The following is an 8988-nucleotide window of genomic DNA, read 5'->3' on the forward strand; positions in this document are numbered from 1 at the left end:
TACATATATTATACATATATACACGTATATACATATATATTATTATTATTATTATTATTATAACATACCCATATATATATATTATATTACAATACACATACATATATATATAAATATATGTATATGTATTATACTATGTATATTATAATATACATATATACACCTATATTCACACACATATATATCATTACTTGACTATCAAGTTTTCCTCCTATTTATGTAACTCCATATTCAAAGTTAAAACTAGAGTATGGGGAATTGGTTGAGCTTAAAAGTTTTTAAATCTTGAGAGGGCTGCTAGCTACCTTTTCTTTTCTTCTTTAACATCTTGCAATTTTTCTTGATGATCGAAACCGTCTCTTTTTATTATTTTATTTTTTATACAGGAGATATTAGGGAATGAGGGAATCAAACCTAGAATCTTGAATGCATTGGTAAATATACTTTTAACACTTGAGCTAGAAGCCCCTTGCACGAAAAAAAAAAACCAAATCAAAAATAATTTATATGTGTCATACGTTGATTGTTTAATTGAAGTGATGATCTTTAAAGGATGACCAAGAAAATAAACGATTTCAATCATCAAGCAACATGATGTTGAGGGGAAAAATAAAGAGCCAAAGAAAAACAACCACTATTTTAAAATTCACATTACCCACATCAAAAGCTTTTGTTATTTGGTTATTTGAGGGTCTCAATGATGTACTTGAATAGACATTATTTTGGGTACATACTTTATTAGTCATTTTCTTATTCAACCATTAGTTGTCTCATTCATAATTTTGGGGTAGATATATATTTGTGGGAGCGATTTTCATCCCACGAGAATATTCGTCTAAGATTCTGTCTTCTTTTTCGCTTTTTTTTTTTTCTCCTTGCAAAACAAATCCGAATAAGAGGACCACACTCGGGGGGTGTTGGCCAAAGGCCCTCCAATGCCGAAGTTAGTTCGAGTGTTTGTAGGAAAACAATAGCTAATAAAAGGGTACGGAGATGTATGTGTGGTGTGAATCGAGTGGCCGGAGCCGTGTGTGCTGGTCGGAACCTTGTGTGAGAGAGAGAAAGGTTTATGGCGGCTAGGGTTTGTGAGATGGAATTTCTGTAGAGTTTTAGACAGAAGTTTAGACATAGGTTTAGAATTACCTCAAGCGTTGGTGTAGCCATGTATTTTATAAGAGCCTCGGAGGCTAGGGTTTCAGAAGAATAATTCCATAGATGGAAAGGAATTATTCTTCCCCAATTTGGAGAGATTGACGTAATTAGGGATCCATAATTAGGGTACGAATCGAAAAATTGCCAATTGAATCAAATAACTCCCAATTATGCCAAATAATCCCCAAATGAAAGGAAATATTTAGGGTTTGGCTAAAATTCGGTTCCCACAATATCAACACCGAAAACCATTTTAATTCACCAATCATCTATTTTGTAAAACCAACAAAATAACTATAAGGTTGAATAGAGAATTAGTCATTAGATTTGGTGCGTGATTAAATAAAGGAAAATAATTAACATTTTGGGTTGAGATGCTATTAGATATTATTAATGTAGTATGATAATATTGGATGACTTGCAGCCAAAAAGATAACATTTGGACGACTGCTTGGCTTTTACTTACACCATTACAACCAAGTTAATTGGGGCTATATGTTATTATTAATTATCATTATTATCATCTCTTCAATTCATTAGGAGTTTTGGGGAGAATATGGGAATGCACATGCAAAAAGTTCTACAGGTGTTGGTTGTGATGACTTTATATTTTGCCTCAATGCTATATGCCCACAAGGGAACTGCTACCTTTTATGATTCTTCTTATGTCCGTGAGTATTATATACATATTTATCTTAATTTCTAATTTATCAATTAGTTCGATTTACTGGTATCTTCCTCTCTAATCTAATGTTGGAAAATACTCCGATTTTGAAACCCTTTTCGTTAATTAAAAAAAAATCTAATTTACTTTTCACATTCTAGACACTAACTAAACTCTTCGCAGGCACTTTCGGGCCTGCAAGAGGTTTTATTTATTTATTTATAAATTATAAAAAAATAATAATAAATTTTTTTATTTAATAAAAATTTTTAAATTTATTTTAGAATTAAAAAATATAATGGTAAGTTGTGTTTAGGATCCATTATCTGATTTTTCCTTTTATTTTTAATTTTTTTTAAATATGAAAAAGTGTAGATTTACCATATTATCCTCATTATTTAATTAATAATTTCAATTCTTAGTGCCTGTTTGACATTCCTTATTTGGGGTGATAAGTGATTTTTAAAAATTTTTGGGAAGCCCAGCCCGTTTGGTAAATTATGAGAAAATCACTTATTGTTAAAAATTGCTGTGAGAGAAAACTATAAGGAAAAACAACTAATGAGGTGCTTTTATTTTCTGATTATGCATAAATCAGTTTTGAAGAGACGTTGGTTTTAATGATTATGCGGCAATTATTTTTTGATTATGCGGGAATTGGTACCAACAACACTTTTAACCAAAAGTTTACCAAACGCCAAACTGCTTTCCCTTACAGCTGATTTCTCTCACAGCAAATCTAACAGTGATAATTTTCACATCACAGCAATGCCAAATTGGCCCTTAATATTTGCATTAACCAATGGTATTTTTTGCTATTTTGAATGTTTCACAATTCTCTGTCTTTTGCTTTATATTCTAGACACTAAAAATTAATTAATATATAATTTTAGACAATATTTCTGCTTTTTGTAAGGAGAAATATAGGCAAGAGGCAACATACTTCAATGAAGACAATAATCATGTGGAGGTGGAAGTTTTTCTAGTGGTGTAGAGTTGAGTTCAATGAGACATGGAGTGTGATAATTGAATTACATGAGAGTACAATAAAAATTAAAAAAAAAATAAAGTGGATTATGTAAAACACGATATAGAATAGATTACCATGTTATTTGCCACATCAATTAGTAAAATGTTTCGTGCTTAAATTATTAATAGGCCACTCTAAGCACTTTTTCTATTAACTATTGGGATTATTTTAGAAGACAACCTTTAACACGCGTACAATGAGCATCTTTAGTTATGCATGTTTTCTTACAACGGTGGAGAAACTTGAACCCTTTTTTATATATAAATTTTATTCTTTTTTAACTATTTTATTTTACTGTTTTACCCATTTAAAGTGAAATGTTTAGTTGAAATCTCAGTTTAAACTTTTAATCTCTTGGGCAGCCTCTGCATGCTATGGAAGTAGAAGCAAAGAAGAGTATATTGTGGCTGTAGCAAGTGATGCTATATGGGGGATAATGGGGCAGCATGTGGAAGATTATACACCGTCAGATGTATTGGGGGTACCAATCGGATGGCAAAACCCTGCACTCAAGTTTCGGTTGTGATTGTCAAGATTGTTGACTACTGTCCACCAGGATGTCGTGGAACCATTAATCTTTCTCGAGAGGGATTTGTAGTTATTGCCAATCCTGACCAAATGTTTTAAGCCTTAGTTGTTCTAGTGCTCATTGAAACTGTGATCAAATCTTAATTACATTGTCCCCCTAAATCTCAAAGTGAATTACTTTAGTCTCTTGATTGATGTTTCATATCTCACTTTGATTTTTTACTGGACTTGACAATAGGGGTAAAGTGAGATGCAAAACATCGGTTAAGAGGACAAAGTGGGTCACTTTAAGTCGTTTTAGGGGAATATAAGATTTCACCATAATTTCAAGAGGCATTATAGCAATTAAGCATTTTTTAAACTATTTTTTTCCCTAATAAGTGAAGAGTAAAACATGATTAATTCATGAACTTTATTTGTTTATATGATTTGTAGGTTTACACATGCAAGAAACAATGGGAGGTAGTACGAAAATATAATTTTTATTTATTTATATAAGTTAAAAAAAGTGACTCTTGGGCTTGTTTGGTACACAGGACTTGGCATGGACTATGCTTAGGGACTGGCTTGGCTTGGCTTGGCTTGGTCTAAGTTGGATAACACTTATCTTGCGTTTGGTATATGCTTGGACTAGGACTAGAATTTTTTTTTTTTCTTTCAAAAATATCTATATATATGTATATATGTATTTTATAATATATATATGTATATATACATACATATAATATATATATATGTATATACATGTATATAAGTATATTATAATAATATTATATATTTTAAATAATATAAACGTACATACATATATGTGTGTATATAGGTGTATATATGTATATTATAATATACATGGGTATAATACATATACATATATTTATGTATATGTATGTATATTATAATATATAATATATATGGGTATGTTATAATAATAATAATAATAATAATAATAATAATAATAATAATAATAATATCACGTTATTATGCCATGTATAGCTATATAATAATAACATGTGTGACAACAGCAATACGCCACGCCTTGTATATGTTATATTAACATGATGACATGTATGTTATGTATGTTATATTAATACGTACTAGCAATAATAGATTGGCTCCTGTAATGTCATATAATAATAATGTTATTGTGTACAATCTATGTTGGCGTAATATATACGTAGGTTACAATATTACTAATACTGCCAACTGTAATAATATTAATATATGTATGTTAAAATGAATGTTAATAATAGTTATAGTAATGACTAATACGTATGTATGGCAATGATGACTAATATATGTCTTCATATTATAGTAATATGCATAGTATGGAAATGCTCCTAATGTGTGTAATGATGTGTATGCAATATTGTTATTAACCAATGTATGTTAATAATGCACGCACACGTGGGTATGGCTCTGTTTATGCATGTGTATATGTATATATAACATATATGTATGCACGTTTATACTGTTCCACACCCCTAAATGACAAGCCAATGTGTTGTAATGGACATATTATATTATATGTGTAATATTATTATGTAATCTGTATATTCAATGTTTGATATGTTAATATGTGTATATTATTAGTTTTTGTAATAATAACTGCGTTATTTGTGTATGTGCATTATGACAATATATTCGCAATGTATGTATATAATTGCATGTATATGCGTATTATTGTGCTGTTATAATATTAATATGTATGTGTATATGAGTATATTATAATAATAATATATGTGTATATATCTATATGTATATATATATATATATTATATGTACATATGTGTTTATATATATATACATGTATATATGTACATTATAGTATATGTGTATGTAGTAATAATAATAATAATAATAGTAATATATATTACTAGTATTACAATATAATATATGCATCTTATACATTGGTGAACATAGGACTAGCTAATCCTCCCTTTCTACATAGGTTTAGTAGTCCCCTCCTAATGAGGTGTTTTTGGTGGGCCCGGTATTAGCAATTCCATCTAAGACTAGAATGAAATGAAACAAACATGGTACTAAATTTAGTCCAAGCCAATCCAAGGCAAGCCTATGTACCAAACGACCCCTTAAGGTTGTAAGCTCCAAACACTTGGATTTGTATTTGAGTTTTGGACTTCAAATCAAAATATTTGAAATCCAAAACTTTGAAGTTTCACTGTTTGGGTAATGAGGGGTTTGAAATAATAATTTAATATAATAAAAACTCAGAAAATTACATTTAAAAAAAATTATTATCTTTGCACCAAAGAAAAAATTAATATTTTTGTTTACAAGAAAAAACAAATATTAACCAAACAAGAAAGAAATTCAAATACATGAAGAGCATGACAAATAAAAATTAGTCCAAGCAAGCCCATACTCCATATGTGCGATCTCATAATAACAACAATGACATGGACACGAAGAAAACCTTTTAAACAACAAAGTGGTTAAATCAAAATAATCAGAGCAGTTTTGGCACGGATTGGTTTGATTTCTTACATTAAAATAGTGTAATCTTGGACCCAAGTGAAGTAAACCATAATGATCCAGGTGGATCTTTTCAAGATAATTAAATAATAAATATTATTTAAATTAAATAATTTATCAATCATTCGATTCGAATGGTTTAAGAAGAAATGGTTCTCAACCATTTAAAAATTAATGGTTTGAATTGCCTAAGGAATTTAAATCATTTTTTAACATTTGTGGTTTAAATTCATTTATTATTTTTAGCTTTCTATTCTAGGCATTCAGGCTTGTATATAAACCATTGTAGTTGAATGAATTAAACAAGCATAACTCAAAGCATTTCTTTAGCTTCTTCCTTTTGTTTCTCTAATTGTCTTAAAATTCCTCTTGTTCCTTTATTCCTATAAACTAAGAATTCATAGTTCTATCGACTAGAAATTTTGGATCACATAACAAATTGGTTTAGTTTGGTTTGTGTGGAAAGGGCATAAATAAAACAATCTCATATTAATTTTTGCTTTTGCTTTTACACTTTTAGCATTTTCCATTGGTATCACTATTTATTATCATGTTTTAGGTTGGGGTGGGTAGGATTTGGATTGGATTTGTTTCACTTCAAAACCGGAACCGATTCAATTACAATAAAACAATTTGATTTAATGTGATAATTCTTATGGAAGAAACCGGACCAATCCAAACAAATTTAAGGCAATTTGGTTCGATATGGTTTGGCAGGTTTGAGCCTAAGCCCAATTCTTTTTTGTTTTGCATTTTTTCAATTTTGTTAGTCCAATTACAATTTTTTTTAAAAAAAAACTTGCTACACATTGTTTTTTCATTTTTTAGAGTATCAAATCATTCTAAAGCATGCCATAAAATGTCAAAATTCAATAAAAATTATAATTCAAATATCAATAACTTCCAAGTTACATCAAACTTCAAATTCAACATCAATATCTAGTTATTATATAATGATTGAACTACACGTTAATAAAAAAACAAAAAAAAAACAAGTCACAAGTGACGGTTCGGTTCGGTTTATATCAGTTTGCAAAAAGCTTAAAATCGAATCAAATTAAGCTATTTCTGTTCGGTTCAATTTTTAAACCATTTGACTTTTTTCTTAATTAAACCCAAACCAAAATAGTCATTATAGTTCAAATTGACCGTTTTAATTGGTTCAGCCGAGTTGATGCTCCACCCCACCTCTAGTTTCATGCCACACATTCATATTGACCATTTAATACCAAAATCTAAGATCCATAGACCATTTAACAATTGTAATAAGATTTTGTTGATTTACAGCATAAGATTCTCTTTTATATTTTTAAGAGAATGTTTATTTTAATTTCTTACGAAGAGAAACAACCCAACCAAACTGGTTACTAAATGGATCAATTTGGTTCGATTATTCTACTAATTAGACGCTTAAACCTAACTAATTCGAAACAGACGTGAGTTCACTGTACAGTTTAAGGCGCAAAACCTAATTGACCCAGACCGCGATGAATGTACGATTATGTTCTCTGGGGGAAAAAAAATGGCAATGTTACAATTGCATCCTCACTCTCGGACCCCGCTGAATTCTGCATAACATGGTCAGCGTTTCCATGTTCTCAGCCTCCCCATCCTCCTTCAACCTTGTAAGTTTCACCTCTCTCTCTCTCTCTCTCTCTCTCTCTGGGTCCTGTGTGTTCATTGTTGCCTATTGACTCTGTTGTTTTTGCAGAGTTTTCATTTTGGTCTTGGAAATGACTGGAATTTCAGGACTTTTGCTAGACCAAGCGCTTGTCTCTCCCAGGTATATATATGTTTCAGCACCCAATGCAACTGTCTCTCTCTTTCATTTTTCGATACTGCCTAGAAACAAAGTAGAGAAATTATGAAATTAACAATTGAGTTTCACTAGTTCATATCTATTCGAAAGTAGCAAAACCCTTAACTCCTTTCTGTATTCAGGATACTGATTTAGTAATTTACTCCGAGGGTTTTCTGATTTTCTGAAATAGAAAGAACCCAGTTCGAAATATTGAACTCCGGAGTACCCTTTGGTGACATTGGTGTCCTGTGTTTTTTGCCTCCTTGTATGTCGATAAAGCTTCCATTTTGTTTCTTCATTTGGTTGGTTTTGCCGTTATACAGGGGATGAGTAACTAGTTGTTCTTAATTTCAAGCCCTTTAGGGTTTGATGAATATGTTTCATATAATGAGAATTGTCATTATATGTTTAAGGATCAATTAGAATTGTCAATATTGGTCAAAACATATTGGAACTTCCCAACTTTCGTGGTGGTTAAAAATTCAGGTGTGGACTGTTACTTGTATGAAATGATCTCTTTGAAGAGAGTGAAATCATTGTCAAGTTTGTTAAGAATCATTGCTAATGAAATGATTTGATTAGCTATGATAAGAGTTATGGTTCAGTGGTTTTTCGATTAAGAGCTGCTTATTGAAAAAAGAAAAGAAAAAAGAAAGCCTGTAGAAAGATTCTTGTATGGTTCTTGTGTTTTTGTTAACTGCACATTTTTAGCTATAGGCTTTCGGAGCTAGAAACTGATTCCTAAGTATGATTTGTTTAATGTCAACATTTTTTTTCAATGAACTTATGAAACAAGTCTAATCTAGTTCACAATGGATGGAAATAAAAATGAGGATGTCAATAAAGGCCACAGATGGCGGAGGAGATTCTTATGGGTAGTAATGCAAGAGGAAATAATTAGGCATGTCATCACTGTTATTTCAATACTTGAAAGCCCCAGAGGTTGCTCAGATGACACTGGATTCAGTAAGCATAGGTCTTAAGTTCGACTTTCTCCGACCTTGGAGTCTCATAAATTGCTGTAGTGGCGTCTGAACTTACCAGTGTAAAAAGAGGCATTGGAATCTATTCTATTTAAATCAAAGAGTGCATGTGCCAATTTATTTTTCAGAAGTTTCTTTGCTCCTTTTTTTTTTTTTGCTGTTGAGATGTCCACATTTGCATCCATTTACTCTTCTAATTTTCTTGCAGGAAAGTAGGAATTTAGAGCCAAGTAAGAAGCAAGATAAAACAAGTGGGATAGGGAAAACCAGGTCTGCCACAAAGGATCAGATTGTCATTTCTAACGTTCGGATATCTCAGCGGGAGAGCTCCCCTCCACTT

Source organism: Prunus dulcis, chromosome 1, assembly GCF_902201215.1.
Source record: "Prunus dulcis chromosome 1, ALMONDv2, whole genome shotgun sequence".
NCBI classification, from domain to species: Eukaryota; Viridiplantae; Streptophyta; class Magnoliopsida; order Rosales; family Rosaceae; genus Prunus; species Prunus dulcis.